Raw genomic sequence first — 17,253 nt, 5'->3', positions numbered from 1 at the left:
AGCCAGCTCAAGCTTCCTATGTCTTCAGCTCTCTCTGTCCTGTATTTATCAGCCTGTTGGCTCGGGCAGCTGTTGTTCTTAGCCCCAATATTGAATGAGATCTAGAAAAATTCTCTTTCCTCAGCGGAGTCCAGCCCAGCTGTGACAATATTGGGCCCTTTCAAAATTGGCTCATCTTAGTAAACTGAGAAAACAATTATAAAAACATATGATGGATTGGTTTATAAAACGTGGATGTTTTTTAGTCTGGCTTAGCTGTAGACTGGAGCCACAGTGGCTTTCAGTAGACCCAACTCCAGTTCATATGTCTTGCTTTAATTCCGTTTGGAGTGATAGAGAGGATGTGATACCAAGGTACTCCAACAGCTAGCCTGGGGTAGATTTCGAGTCTAACAGGATATTCAGTCCTCCATAGCGTTGTTCTCAAGTGTGAGCTCTCTCCAACCATGTGTCCTGCTGCACCTCTGTTCTGTAGCCACTTTTAGCTCTTTTGGCCTGTTAGATCCCACAGGATGTGTCACTAGTGATATGATGAAAAAGCACTAGGCTGGGAGGAAGGGACCAGGGGACAAGCCCAGGTCCCCCTGTGTGACACTGCCAAGTCACTTTGCCTTTCTGGGTCTCATTCTCCACATCTGGAAAGTAAGTGGGTTAAACCAGATGATCTCTCATATTTTTCCCAGCCTCTGTCCTGGAAATCTCTCTCGGTAGACAGATTTCCAGTGGCCGGAGCCTAAGAAGATACAGGCTGAGGTGGTGAAGAACACGTCATACTTGACCAGTGTGTGTGCATATGGGAGAGAGTCTGGTTGGACCGAGGACCCAGAAATGCAGGGACGCTGCTTCTCCAAAGATGTAGCGAGCTGAAAACAAACTCGTCTGGGGCCCAGAGACGCAAATAGCAGAGATAAGCAAGATAATGACCTCCAAGAGTTAAGACCTAGAGAAGATGCAAAACTACTGCAAGGATTGACAGATGATGCCCGGGTGGGACTCTCTTCTGCTGGAATGTAAACTTCACCAGGGCAGGGATGTTTGTTCTGTTTGATGATGGATCCCACACATAGGCACGCAATACACACTGTTGAATGATGAATCAACACTTTAAACTAGTGATAAGCTAAATGAGCAAGGTGAGGTTATCTAATTTATCTAGCTGCATTCACCCTAAAATTACCCCTGTGTCCTAGGACTGGTCTCTGGGGAGTAGCCATTAATTTAGAATCACTTGCTAAGCTGCTATGGCTATATCGACTCTTTGGCTTGGCCCTTCCTTGTTCTACTTGCACTTTTCCCAGTTTGACCCTTGCCTGTGGAATGGTTGCTCTGACATTTTTGACTCTGCCCATCATCAGTTAATAAACATCCCCAGAATAATCACACCGTAACCATAAATCAACCGTAAGTTGTAGCACAAGTCATTAAGCTGAAATGGTCAGTGAGATCACGCAATCCTGGAGAGACCGATTGTCTCGAACTAAGGGTGTGTCAACGTGTGGGTGGGTATGTAAGTAAGTAAATATTAAACTGAGAAGAAGAGGAGAAAAAGAGGAGAAAGCTGCCTGGCTCTGCCTCTCTCTGGTAATCAGGCATTTGCTCAGATCAGTTTAGAAATGCGCTGCTTTGCCTATGTTCCACCCTGAAACCGGACGTACTCTGTCAACCGATTTCATTAACATCATTTTACATATAATAAGGGCAGTCAGAGTTTTTTGAACACGAGAAAAGCCTGACAAAAATAGGGAACAAACCAAATAGGGTAACAGAGCTAGAAAAAACCTGGCAGCTCTTGCAAAAGCCGCACGGAGCCGGTGCCAAAGCTCTGAACTGCTGTCCAGCCACACCCCCGAGGCTGGGCTGTTTCTCCTTTGCCTCTCCTTCTCCAGACAGGTTCAGGCTGCTCTCTTCGGCTTATCGCCTCTTCAGAACTCAACTCCATAACCTGATGATTTTGCTTTTCTGCTTAGTTCCTGCAAGTAGTTGCTTTTTCTCTTTTCTACCAACCTCAGTTGTCTGGGTCTGTGTTGTCCTACGAAAGATTTCCTCGTGGGTATGTTGTTCAGGGCACTGAACACATTGGTTAGCCTGTATGTTCCTCCCAAAGGGCATGTAGGTTTGCATAGTTTGGGTTATATGTGATCCTTGCCCTTTGAGCAGTTTACAACCAAGTAAACAGATAAGGCAGGTAAATACTGGATGCAGTGTAAAGATGTAAATCAATTGACTACGACAATATAAATTATGAGGAATACATTTAAAACGCATAATTTGTAAGGATATAGGGCTAGTTGCTTTGAGTAGAGAGAGTAAAAAGTTTTGGCAGATAGGATGGGTTTATGGTTTGCTCATTCCCTCATCCAGTGACAACTAAGTAAATATGCTGTGTAGACGCAGTAAGAGAAAGAACATGGGTAAGACTTGATTCTACTTTCAAAGGTTATAGTTTGTAGAAGAGACGTGATGTGTACGCATGTCTCTAAAATACAAAGGAAAAAGTGTTAAGTGTTATGGGAGGTACACAAACAAGGCTTAGGCAAAGGGAGCAATGAATTTTGGCTGTGGAGGAGGTGGAAGCATTTGAGGTGCGCTTGAAGCATATGCGGGATTTTGTATTTTCACATCACCGGTGTTTTACCAGGTCACTGATGCCTCAAGGTAAATATGTCACATTAACTGAAAAAACAGTATTTTTCTGGCTTTGACCCATATCTTACCATAGTGGTATTCTCAGAATCTTACAAAATCTGCTTGCCCCAATATTTTTTTTGGCAGTTGTCAGGTCTTAACCTTTTGAGCATCACATCCTCTTTTCAGAATCTGAGAAACTTATAAAACCTATTTCCAGAAAAGTAAACACATACACCCACAAAGTAGCAGGCAGTTTTCAGGAGTTCATGGACCCCTGCAACCTATTCTTGGACTCCCAGGGGTCCATGGTGTCTAGTTTAAGAATTCCTAATGCGGGGCCGGCCTGGTGGCGTAGCGGTTAAGTGCACACGTTCTGCTTCGGCGGCCTGGGATTCACCGGTTCAGATCCTGGTTGGGGAGATGGCACAGCTTGGCAAGCCATGCTGTGGTAGGCGTCCCACATATAAAGTAGAGGAAGATGGGCACAGATGTTAGCTCAGAGCCAGTCTTCCTTAGCAAAAAAAGGAAGATTGGCAGCGGATGTTAGTTCAGGGCTAATCTTCCTCAAAAAAGAAAAAAAAAAAAGAATTCCTGATGCAGACACTCCCTGAAGGGCAGAAGCCTTTGGTGTTCAGAGCTACATAGCAGGCCACACTGCCAGAGCCTTGGGAACTGTCACATACAGAAGCTATACTGTATTCTCTGCAGTCCTCAGTGCCCCTGGAGCAGGCTGAACTGGATAACTCTGAGGGCCAATTTTGGTGCCAAAGCAGTGCTCCTTACTCGTGTGTGCCTACGTATACACACACAAACACATAATCAGAATGGGGGATGCATTTGTGCAGGGTGTACGTAGTTTTTAAAGTTTCCCTGGTAATTCTGATATCTATGATGTGTCCCCCTATACCTGCTGCCTTAGGATGTTATTTTCTATGTGGTTCCTCAGTCCCTCATGCTGAGAGACTCCTCGAAGGCCCATCAGACATGTCCAGGTGAATCTGAATTTTGGCTCTGAGCCCAGCTTAGGCTCAGGCTGGGACATCCCTGCACTCTCCTTCCATGCTGAACTAATAGTGAAGCTGCATGGCAAAATAAGGTCACCAAGAAGGAAACTCCACATAGCAGGCGGTATACAAGTGTTAAAGAAAATGTTTCTATAACACAGCTTCATTGGGCAGTTGCTGGGCTGGAGACTTTTAGAATCAGGGATGTACCCTAGGGTGGCTGGCTGACTGTTGAGTTGTTCTGATGTGCTGCTTCAGAATTAGACCAGCTTCTGGGAGTAGTGAGCAGGTTCGGGTGAAAACCACATCCATTTTCCTATTTTTTATACCATTTAACATCAGTGTGGTATCTTTCTTAGGACCAAGGCTGGATTACCCAGTGGGAAGAGTAAGCACTTGCTTAAGGCACGTGTGGCACCCCCCTCCCACTTTCCTCTCCCACCTTCATCAAGGCCATGTGGGCTCTTGTCTCCATCAAGACCCTCTTCTCAACTGGAAAGGGCAAGTCAGGCAGAACTACAGTTTCCTTTATTTCTAGAGGGCAATCTGCATCTCTGAAGACTTGTGGACAAACACCTAGTTCATAGACCCCAGTACTTCCCAAGAATTATTACATTCTAACAGCCATTCACAAATACTCACTCTAGCTGAGTATTGGGTCAGGTACTTCAGAAAGAAACCATTTATGGTTTGTGGCAGGGAGATATTCTGGGGAATGTGTGAGGAGGAGGCCTTCCTGAGGCCCCTTGATTCATGACACAAAAGTGACTATGTTTATTGTCTGTGAACCAGGTCTTTTTGCCTTAAGTTTTTTTTCTTGGCTTAAATTTAATGTAAAACCTTTGCTATCTTAATGCTTTCATTAAAAAAAAAAGGGAATAAGAAGACTTTTAAATCTTTTTGGTTCTTTCTAATAACTTTCAGTGCTGACGTTTGCCCTGAAATTGTCATGACTTTAGACGTCCTAAAATGGAGGCAAGGAGAAGGGGAAACAGGCAGAGAACTCCTGGGCCTCCCTGAGGCTAACTTCAGAGGCCAGTCTTTCCTCCTAGCTCAGAGGCAGCCAGGAGCCCTAGGGAAGGACTTGAAGGCAGGGGTGCTGATAAACAGTGGGCTGGGGAGCGCTACTCTGGGCAGTGCTGATGCTATTAAAACAGGTTTGGGAGCTGAATTGTCTTAAAAGATGGGCTTTTTTTCCAGAAAGTTATTACTCTCTTTGGAATTTATTTCCTTGGAGGTCAGTGTCAGCTGGTTTTGGCAGCTTTCGAGGCAGCGTGCTTTTGAATTTGCTTTTGTTTCTTTTTCTCTCCTAAAGCTTAGGGCTGTAAGGACTCAGGGCATTGCCTCATTAGGAAAGGGAGCATGTCGACCTGTGCTGAAATTGCTGTGCTACAGGACTCCTCAACTCACATGAACTGCCTCAAACAGGAACAACCAGGGTTCAGGACTGAGCTCAATATTAAAACCAACCAAAACAGAAAACCAAAAACAGCTACCAAAGGCAGAAGACACATGAGAATGATTCACACCTCTGAATGTCAAAATATCAGTCAAAGGCAAATGACAAACTAAGGAAAAATATTTGAAACGTATACGAGAGAAAAAGTTTAATGTCATAAATATGAACTTTTTTTTTTAAGATTGGCACCTGAGCTAACAACTGTGGCCAATCTTCTTTTTTTTTTTTCTCCTTTATCTCCCCAAATCCCCCCTGGTACATAGTTGTATATCTTAGCTGCAGGTCCTTCTGGTTGTGGCGTATGGGACGCCGCCTCAACGTGGCCTGACGAGCGGCGCCATGTCCGCGCCCAAGATCCGAACCCTGGGCTGCTGCAGTGGAGCGCGCGAACTTAATCACTCGGCCACGGGGCCGGCCCCTAAATATGGACTTTCAAATCAATAAGGTAACGAAGAATGCCTTGATAAAAAATTGAATAAGGGGTACAAACAAGTAATGCACACACAGCATAAGAAATAGAAATGGCACCAATCATATAAAAATGCACACCCTCACTAGTAATCAAAGGAATGCAACTTAAAACAAAACAAAATGCCATATTTTTGATGACCAAATTGGCAAAGGTTGAAAATAAAAACAAAAAACCAACTGCATGAGTATGCAGAGAAATGAGTACTCTCATAAATTGCTAGTGAGTGTACACATTGGTAAAACCACTCTGGAGGGCAATTGGGCAGTGCATATCAGAAGCCTTCAAAAGGTGCACTGATGCACATTGAGGCAAGCCTTTGATGCCGCGATCCACTTAAAGGAATTTAACCTTGGGAAACTCAAGGATCTGTGTAAATATTTACCCACGAGGATGTTAAAGCATATATCTATTCTATGAAATATTATGCAGATATTAAAAAAGATGTCATAGGTGTTTAATTATATAAAAGGATATTCAGGATATATCAAATTTTAAAAGTTAATTAAAATTAGCATGTAACAGTACAATCCAATTTTTAATAAAATAAAATGTGGACAGAAAAAAGACTAAAAAGATATAAAAAAAAGGTTAACGGTCATAACCAGTAGTTTTTGTAGGGTGGTGGAATTATATGTAATTTAAGTTTCTTCTTTGTCACTATCTGTATTTTCTAAATTTTCTACAAAGAATATGTTTTCTTTTTGTAACTAAAATAATAATCCTTCACAGCTTTATTTATTTAGCCAAATGGTGGTATTACCCTCTGAGGATGGCACCAGTGGAGAAGCCTCATGGCTTCAAAGGTAACTTGGGCAATGAACTCTGTCATTTTTAGAGTTTAAATAATAGTTTTTTGAATTTGAAGCAATTTGATTTTGCCCCTTGTGGAATAATAATGTGAGAATTGTATCTAGAATCAAAAATTCACTCTGACTCTTGGACAAGTGATTGAATCCCCTTTTAAAAATTCAAATGATGTTCTGAGGAATTTGAAGTCGATGATGGCTAATGTAAACATGAAAATAAGCACTGACGTTTGCAGAGTTTAAAAATAAAGTGGGGCTCCAAAGCCCATAACACCAGTCTAAATGTGAGAAAAACATCAGAAAAACCCAAACTGAGGGACATTCCACAAAACACTTTATAATTACTTCTCTTAAGAGTCAAGGGCATGAGAACCAAGGAAAGTGAGAAACTGTCACAGGCCAGAAGACACTAAGACATGACGACTAGACACAATGTGGTATCCTGGATTAGATCCCAGAACAGAAGGACAGTAGCAGAAAAACTGGTAAAATCCAAATAAAGTGTGGAGTTTAGTTGGGAGTAATGCACCAATGTTGGTTCTTCGTTTCGACGAATGTACCATGGGTCATGTAAGATGTTAACATTGTAGGGTGACTAACTATCCTGGTTTGCCTGGGAGAGTAATTTCTTGGGATGTGGCACTTTGGGTGCTGAAACCAGGACGGTCCTGGGAAAACTGGGGTGACTGGTCAACCCACACTAGGGGAATCTGGGTTAGAAGTATATGGGAATTCTGTATTGTCTTTGTAACTTTTTTTTGTGACTCTACAAGCATTTCAAAATACAAAGCTTATTAAAAAATAAGAAAAATAAAAACAAAACACAAAACAAATTAGAGACAGCTGACTAATAATGGGATAATAGAGCTAACGAAGTTCAATATCCATCTAGGGGCTGGCCCGGTGGCCCAGTGGTTAAGTTCACACGTTCTGCTTTGGCAGCCCAGGGTTCACAGGTTCAGATCCTGGGTGTGGAAATGGCACCGCTTGGCACGCCATGCTGTGGTAGGCGTCCCACATATAAAGTAGAGGAAGATGGGCACGGATGTTAGCTGAGGGCCAGTCTTCCTCAGCAAAAAGAGGAGGATTGGCAGCAGATGTTGGCTCAGGGCTAATCTTCCTCAAAAGATAAAATAAAATAAATAAATATCCATCTATTTAACAGATTTATTGAAGTCCTACTATGTTTTCTGCTGGTCCCTGCTTTCAAGTGGACAAAGCAGATATACCCAAATATATGTATATATTTGTATATGTTAAATATACTCTTCTTTCTACTATCTTGCTGTTATGTTTTCAGAGATATGTGTTTGTGGGGAATTCTGTGGGTTTATTCCTTTGACTTTTTGTGCATTCATTTTTAGCATACACTAGATAAGCTTTAAAAAGTTTCTACTTTTCTCCATTCCATTGCTTTACTCGTGGACTTTACCTACTTTCAAAATATTCATTTCTAAGCCTTTGTTGATATACTCTCATTTCTTCCTCAAAAAAGTTTCCATGATTAACCAAGTTAAACCCCACTATGCATGCTAACCCCAGCTCCCCATGCTATTCTCAGTCTTTCACTTTCAGTATTCTATTAGATTTTTTTAAAATGAAGATTCTATTTACTTTTTTCTCCCATTTAAAAATTGTTATAATTTACATATAGTAAAACTCACCCTTTTTAGATGAAATTTTATGAATTTTTGACTATTCTGCTAGATTTTGACTTTTGTAATTCAAATATTTTCTTCATGATTCTTAGTAGATATTTGAATTTATCAATAAAGATAAAGGTAACTTGAAATACTTTATCTTTGACTATGTCTATATCAGTTATAATAAGTAAAACCCTCATTAAATTATTGTTCATTCCTTAAAAAAACCAAAAAAACTAACATAAATTATTGTTCAGTCCTAAATATCCTTTTTCTCCTGAGTACAAGATTCAGAAGTATTAAGTTTAACTTCCATGGACAACAAGACATTGGTAAATTTTATAGGAAATCAATGATTGGAAATATCAGAAAGTCATGATTTAATTTAAAGAGTCAGTATGGATTCACATCTTCTCTGCTTCAGTACGTGAAATAACCTCTGGGTCTAATGGCAAATATCAGCGGAGGGAAGCCATGGACCAATTACTTAGGATAAAGTACCATGAAAAGAGTACTATACAAATAACTAATCTAGAAGTTAGAGAAGTATGGTATAGGGATGAACTAAAGTAGATTAAACATCGACTTTGATATCAAAGTATAGAATAGTTTGGAATAGATGGATTACAAAGCTCCAGGGATCAATATTAGGACCAATTTTATTCATTTTATGTGTCAACGACTTAGAAGAAGGAACATGCAGTAAGCTCGTTATACAAAACCAGAGGGAGGGGCAGTCAATACAAAGAAGGAATGAAACGACTCGAGTAGACTAGGAACATAAGCAGATAAGTGGCTTATTCAATTCCTTGTGGAGGAAATATGAAGTAGAAAGATTATCTCACAGTAATGTGAAATCCGAATGTTCAAAACAGAGTTAAAAAGTAAAAACTCATGAGATGAGTAAATAAGCATGCTGGAAATAAATTAAAATAATTCAAATGCAACAGTTTGAGGCAGACAGGAATATTCACTATAGAATTTAAATATTAATATTTAAATTAAAATATTAAGTATATTTTTAATATACAGACTAAGAAAATAACTCACTGGAATACATATAATTAAAGCAAAAATAATGACACTTGCTGTCAGGGATGATAGAATCCTTAAATTATGGGTAGTCTATCAGTCCCAGAAATATCTTAAATTAGGTGATAGGGCCGCCTAATTTATTATGCTTCATAATTTACATGTACGTTGCACATATTTTGTATATGTTAAATGGTATATAATAAAAACATTTAAAGACTTCCTTATAAGTTTTTGATGATTTGTTCAACTGGTGAATACTAGTGTTGTGACCCCTTTACAATAAGCAGGTCATATTACTAGCAATTTCTCCATTCAAATAAAAAGTCTGAAATTTTAATCCTAACAGAATCTAAATTCGTGGCTTATTGAAACTAATGAATCATTTAATAGATATTTGTTGATTATCTTCTCTTTGCTCAACATTGTATAACTGTTTCTTGAACTCTCTTATTAAACGTCTCTTGATAAAGCATAAAAATCTAATGTTTTCCTTTAATATTTGAAATTCAAATAAGTTAATGTCATAGCTTTAAAAAAAGTCCCAGTGGGACAAATTAAGAGTTGTTTTGTTTTCAAACCATACCTCTCTCCTTCCTTGACCATCACTGTTTACAAGTCACAGAAGGGTGAGACATCATTCTTATGGTTTGAACCGTGGTGACAACACTGTCATGAATTAAGTGTAATGTTAAGGGTACATACTCTAAGTGTAACGGAAAGTTAAAGGCAAGGGAATGATCAATTGCTGGAAGCAATGGTTTTGTGGAAAGAGGCTAAGAGTTGAACTGAAGCTTAAAGCCTTGTTAGAATTTGCATGAGCACAGAGGAGAGGGAAGGACAATCCTGGTAGCGGAGTGAGCTAACGCCCAGGAGAAGAGTGATTGAATATAGGGCAGTGAGGAGTTGCGAGAGAGACCCTCGAGTGCATTGTATTATGGGGATCACGAGCACTTTTTGAGCAAGGTAAAAGAAGATTAATTTGGTGGCAGATGCAGAACAGAAAGGAGCAGGAAAGTATGGAGTACCATCTATAGCTGCAGAGGGCAGAGATGAAAGAGATCCGAGGGAGATGGCTGAGCCTCGGCAATTTCTGAATTCGGAGGGCACTCCTTTGGCAATACATTTAGTGTACTTTAGATTTTATTTCTCTTTTATATTATCTGAATTTCTGTATGTTTATATTTTGTCTCCTAACTGGATTATCTGCTTCTTGAGGGTAGGAGCCATGCAGTATCTTGCAGAGTGGGGTTCAATAAATTTTGTGGTTTCAATGAACAGGTAGTTGAGAGAGATTCTGCAGGAAAACTTGTTAGCACCTGGCAACTGGCTGCCAATGGGAGAAGAAAGAGAGAGCTATGTCAAAGGTAATTTCATGTATGGGTATCTGAGAAAATGATGAGGACATTGCTGTCAGATACAGGAATGTCTTAAGAGAAGGGGGAGCTGGTTCTGCAGAGAAAGTTACAGGTTCTGCTTTAAACATTCTGAGTTTGAGGTGAAAGTGAGACATTCAAGAGGAATGTACAGTGCTTGAGGGTATGGAACTGGAACTCAGGTGACAGGAAACAACTAGAGATAAAACTTGGGATTGAATTTGGGCTGAAGTTGCAGGAATGGTTGAGTTTCCAGGGGATGAGCTTGTAAAGCTTGTAAAGAAAAGCTCGGGGAATCAAAAACTGAGTCTGGAATAATGTTCATATTTAGGGGCTGCAAGAAGGAAGAGAAACCCTAAAGCTGCACTGTCCAATATGGTAGTCACTAGTCACATGTGGCCATTTAAATTTAATTAAAATTAAATACAATTAAAAATTCGGTTCCTTGGTTACATCAGCCACATTTCAAGTGCCTGACAGCCACATGTAGTTAGTGGCTACTGTAATGGACAGTGCAAACAGAATGTTTCCATCATCGCAGATAATTTTATTGGACAGCATTGCAAAGATACAGAGAAATACTCATTTGACAGAAAACAAGAGAGCAGATGACCTTTCAAGGGAGGACGGAGTTTTAAGGAGGAAATGTTTACAGTGCCAAATACTGAGAAAAGCTGAAAAAGAATTAAAATCGAGGTGGGGGGAATCAGTGGATTTGGCAATAAGGAAGTCATTGGAGACCTTGACAACAGCATCAAGTGACACGGTAGAGACAGAAACTGGGTGTAGCATTAAATTAGGAAGGCAGTAGGTAGAAAGCAAGTTACTGAGACTTTGGGAAAGGAAAGGAAAGAAAGAAAAAAAACAATAGTTAGAGAAGTCTGTAGAGTCACATGGAGGGTTTTTAAAGATGGGGAGACTTGTTCATTTTTGGAGACCGAGGCCTGTGAAGATGGTAAGGGCTCTGTCTAGGAAAAGCTCCATTTCTCTCTTTACTCTCACACTTACAATACTCGGAACACTTCACTTCCGGTCACCAAATGTGTGTGTTTATTCCCATAGCAACCAATTCTCCAACACCAGCTGGGTGTCCTACAATTCAATTCAGTTCTGACACTATCTACCTGGAATTAGTGTCAGATCTCATAGGTTAAGGGCTCAGTCCTACAAGACTGTCCCCACTTCAGACACCAATCACAAGTCCTAGGTTGTCCCTAGTACTTCTGACTGACTGGCTACAAATTGGGGTTACCACAACCCCCTCTTTGGGTTCAGTAATTTGCTGGAATGTCTCACAGAACTCAGGAGAACACTTACTTACGCTCATCAGTTTACCATAAAGGATATAGATGAACAGCCAGATGAAGAGATACACAGGGCGAGCGAGGTATGGGGAAGGGATGCAGAGATGCGGGCCTCCCACCTTCCTAGCACCTTCAGGTGTTCAGCAACCCCGGAGCACTCCAAACTCCGAACTCTGTACTTTAGGGATTTTTTATTTTTTTTTAAAGATTGGCACCTGAGGTAACAGCTGTTTCCAGTCTCCCTTTTTTTCCTTCTTCTCCCCAAAGCCCCCCAGTACATAGTTGTATATCCTGTTTGTGCTATGTGGGACACCACCTCAGCATGGCTCGATGAGCTGTGCTAGGTCCACACCCAGGATCCAAACCAGTGAAACCCCAGGTGGTGGAGTGCACCAACTTAACCACTCGGCCACGGGGCTGCCTAGTACTTTAGGGGTTTTTATGGAGGCTTCATCACATAGACATGACTGATTATTAACTCATTTTCTAGCCCCCCTAAGGAGGATGGCAGGTGGGGCTGAAAGTTTCAAGCTTCTAATCATGGCTTGGTCTTTCTAGTGACCAGCCCTCATCCAGGAGCCCACCCAGCCACCTCATTAGAACAAAAGATGCTCCTTATCATCCAGGAAATTCCAAGGGGTTTGGGAGCTCTGTGTCAAGATCCAGGGTCAAAGACCAAATATTTGAACAAAAGGTGCACCTAGTGCTCTTATCACTTAGGAAATCACAAGAGTTTTAGGAGCTCTGTGCCAGGAACTGGGGACAGAGCAATATATATATTTCCTATTATTTCAAAGGCTCCCAAATCCATGCCTTGCACTTGGTTTTCTTTTTAGCTCTGGGTCCAAAGTTAATAGTCTGTTGGTTGTTTCATGGATATCCTGCTAGCACTTCCAACTCAGCACATCTGAAACCAAACTCATGGTTGTCCATCCCATCTCCATTCTCATTTTTTTTTTTTTTTAAAGATTTTACTTTTTCCTTTTTCTCCCCAAAGCCCCCCGGTACATAGTTGTGTATTCTTCGTTGTGGGTTCCTCTAGTTGTGGCATGTGGGACGCTGCCTCAGCGTGGTCTGATGAGCAGTGCCATGTCCGCACCCAGGATTCGAACCGACGAAACACTGGGCCGCCTGCAGCGGAGCGCGCGAACTTAACCACTCGGCCACGGGGCCAGCCCCTCCATTCTCATTTTTTATATTCCTTATTCCAGCTCATCTTTCTAGTTACTAAAGCTGGAAGACTTAGTCACATGAGAATCATTCTCTCCCTCCCCTCCACTCCTTCAGTCAACCAGTTGTCTGGGCATGCTTATTTTCCTTGCCTCTGCTATGGCCTCATTTATTAATTTATTCTTTTTGTTTGTTTATTTAAAAATAATGATTATGAAGTATTTCAGTCAACAGAGTTGTAATAGAGAACAGTTTCGTAAAAATAATATACTCAGCCTAGCTTAAGTAAAACTTGCCAAAACAAAGCTGCCTGGGAAACCCATTTAAATCTCATTCTCCTCTCCATACCAAGGGTAATCACCATTTAAAATTTAGCATTTATTATTCCCAAGCAAAATTTTATAGTTTTACTCCACATGTATGTATCCACATATAGTATAGAATATAAGTTGGTATGTTCTTAAACTTTATATACATGGTATTATACTGTTTATCCTGCTATAATTAGTTTTTCTCATTCAGTGTTATTTTTGAGATTTATCCATGATGAATCACTTCTTTTTTCATTTATTTTAAATATTTAATGACTATACCATAATTTATTAATTATTCTGGATTATACTATAGTGTGTATATACAGACATATGTATATATACATATATATGTATGTATAATTGCATTTATTTTTTTACTCCACCTCTTGGGTTAAAATGGAGTGATGACATGGTGCGGCATTACAACCATTTTAGAGGTAACTGGAAAAATCCTATTCCTTCAAGGCAGGTAAAAACCATTGTCAATATTTTCTACAGTTCTATCTGACTTTCTCCCTGCCACCTCATCCTTCACTTTTTCCCTTTCCTCTTACCTTCTCTAACTAGGCCTTGGGTATGGTTGGCTGTTTCCTTATAAGATAGAGATTAAATCATGAAATAAAATATGAATACACTTCATGCTGAAGGTTGTTGCTCATCATTTAAGGACATTACACTTTAGTGGCATCAAGTTATTTATTAGTTTAATTTGTTAACTAAAGCTACCTCATCAGTTTGCTAACTTACAACCAAGAGGATTTCTAACACTCTATGTTATTCTAAGAAAGATAATTAACAAGATACTTTCTAGTTTTCCATATTTTTCTAAGACAGATTATTAACAACATGGATAGACATAAACCATCTTTTCTCATAAAACTGCAACGACTCAGAAATCTGTCCATGGACTAAGCTTCCTGGACTGACATGAAGATGACTTCAGAAGCGTTATGGATAATTAGAAAATTTAGAATACCCAGGGATGTCAATAGCCTAGATAAAGAGAATGGGATTCCTTGAATTATAAAAACATCAGTCCTTTTGTACGATGGTGATATCATTAGTGTGGAGCTTGAATGAAAATGAGGGTCTAACTCATTTGGGAAAGGTGATCTTGAAAGAGGTGAACTATTATAAGGTCAAAGAAATTTTATCATACAGTATTTATTGGTTAATTGTAATTTTTTACTCATCATTCACTTTCCCACACGATAATTGTCTTGACAATCTTTCTGCTTAATATTAATTAAATATCCACAACGTGTTCAGTATTGGTTAGAGCATTCGAAATATATGACCCCGAACAAAGGGAGCTCACGTTCTAAGAAAACTTGCTTGAAAAATGATCTTCCTTATAAATATATGTATCTATTTTTCCTATTTTATCTCCTTTGTTTTCTTTATCTTTCCTTTTCTTTTTTCTTTTCTACATCACGGGTAGGTGAATCTCTTAAACTGATCATTTAAGAAGACTTGATATGTTGATTGGTGGGGCTGACACATGTGGGTTCGAATCCTGACTCTGCCTCTTATTTGAAAATGACACTGAGCAAGTCCCATAATTTTGCTGAGCCTCAGTTTCCTCATCTATAAAATGATAAACCTATAATACTTATGTCCTAGGGCTGTGAGGATTAAAGATGTGAAGGAGTTAGCACATAGCAAAAGCTCAAAAATGTTACCTCTCTTTTGATAGATTAAGAAAAAATAAGGGGCTGGCCAGGTGGTGCAGCAGTTAAGTGCGCACGTTCTGCTTCAGTGGCCCGGGGTTCACCGGTTTGGATCCCTGGTGCGGACATGGCACCACTTGGCACACCATGCTGGGGTAGGCATCCCACATATAAAGTAGAGGAAGATGGGCACGGATGTTAGCTCAGGGCCAGTCTTCCTCAGCAAAAAGAGGATTGGCAGCAGTTAGCTCAGGGCTAATCTTCCTCAAAAAAAGAAAAGAAAAAATAAGACAAGAGATATGGCTTTTGAGGTATATTTTTTGAGAAAGAAGGGAAGATATGAAACATGAAGGGAGTTAAGTATACCTAGTCAATGTCAACTAAAGCGCTTCTGATATATGATGGTGATTATGTAAGTCGAACAAACTTGAAGATTCTTGAAATCCAGTGTGAACAGGTTTATGAGATCCAGGGGCAGGGAAAAGGGGGTCACGGTCATAGCAACAAAGGTTACGTAAGTTAAAGAGACATTGATTTAGGTGGAACTATACAAAATTCCCACCTTTTTAGATTAAAAAATGGTTGAATATTGGCAGTTTCATATGGTCCACTAAATAGATGCTGAGGAGGGAAGAAAAGCAGTAGGGACTCTGAAGGACAGGGCAGAGTCCTTCAGGTGTGGTGCAGTTAACCAGGACTATCGCTGTTTTTAATATAGAATGGCTTGGCTCTTGAAGATATGAATCAAACATTATTTAGTGGCCTCTTCTCTCTGCAGGAAAAAAAGGAGTTGAAAGAGTTCATGCCAATGGGTCTATATAGAAGTCTTTTAGGCCCTTTGACATTCATCGCAGTTTCCAAAGGATTTAAGAAAACTTACCAAAACACACACACAAAAATAAGTGAGGAAATTGAGGATAAGGGAAAATAAAGTGACATCCAGATCTCCTGCTGTGACATAAACAGTGGCCAGCACAGCGCTTCCTCAAATCATCTTTGGAAAGAAGTAATCTTCCCATCCCTCCCTTTTTCCCACTCCACTTTTTTTCACTTTTGTCCTCCTCTTTAAGCCTCCCATCCCTCTTTATTCCCCACCCCCACCACCCCTAATCAGTTTATTCTATGACCCTTTAATTTACCTTTCAAATTTAAGTGTAAAATAGTAGAGTTTATACTATTTACCTTTTAAAGTGATTCTTCTACTTAAATACGAGACCAAAAGACCTTACTACGGGAAGAGATAAACCTCATTCTTGGATTCAGAATTTCAAGTCTTGTTTTTGCATATTTGAGGTTTTTAGATCATTTCCCTGGAAGTTCTATCTTTTGTACAATTAAGTGCCAAGTAACCATACAACGTTTTTGATCCTATGAGCGTAGGTTGCAAGTATAGGTGCTTTAGAACGGAGGCGCAAACTCAGTCTCTCAAAAATGGATTAAGAATTCTTTTTGGTTAGCGCACACAAAATCTAGTTAAAGTGCCTAGACTTTACAGTCCCATCCTCCAGCACAACTTTATCGCATAAAATATAATAATCACAATAATTGGGATACTGATTCATGTTTGAGTCAAATATCTAATAAAAAGGGTATCGTGGACAGCGTTTCCACCTCTTGAATTTCCTGGCAATTAGATTTAAAGGTAAATAGGCAGAGATATCTCTTGGTTAGCAAAACATACACACATAAAACCTGAGCATTCCCCGCCCCCACGACAGCAAGAGATCAAGGATGCCAAAGGGCAAAGGAGTGTTAACCTAATCCAGTAAGTGAAACGAGATTTTAAGGTATGAATAAAATGTTCCAAGAAAAAAAAATACTCTGCTGAGGATCACTATTTTAAAAATGTTGGCAATCGTTGATGAGCTTTTTCAGATGTTTGACTTGTTACCAAGACGATTAAGAAGCAGGAAATATATGTTCGTGCAGCAAAATGATTACGTGACTGGATTTCTTTTTTAAAAAAGGATTCTGCTCCTTTGAATATATGTACGCCACGTATTAAATGAAATATACTTTAGGTGCCCGTTTTGGTGCCACTGGCCAGAATGAAGGCTCTCCTCCTCCACAGGAGGTGAACCGAGATTTCCTTTTTTGTTTTAAATGCCTGCCTCCGGGGTACGTAAAAGTGGGAGACGGGTTGACAACCTGGGGCGAAGGGGGATGGGAACGAGATGGCTCTGACTGTGGATCTAAGAGCTGAATGTGTGTGAGAGAAAATCCTCCTCCAGCCTCGGAGGGGGTGTCTCCCCCAATACCAGCTCCCTCCCCCCGGGCTCGCGGGGCGGGTCTGGTTTGCTCAGTAGCAGCAGCGGCCGCAGCAGCAGCCCCGGGGCTGAGCGGCGGCGGCCTCCTGGCAGCGCAGGGAAGCGGCG

The sequence above is a fragment of the Equus quagga genome, chromosome 4 (assembly GCF_021613505.1).
Source record: "Equus quagga isolate Etosha38 chromosome 4, UCLA_HA_Equagga_1.0, whole genome shotgun sequence".
Classification (NCBI taxonomy): Eukaryota; Metazoa; Chordata; class Mammalia; order Perissodactyla; family Equidae; genus Equus; species Equus quagga.
The sequence above is the reverse complement of the archived record's forward strand: the minus strand, read 5'-3'. Positions refer to the sequence as shown.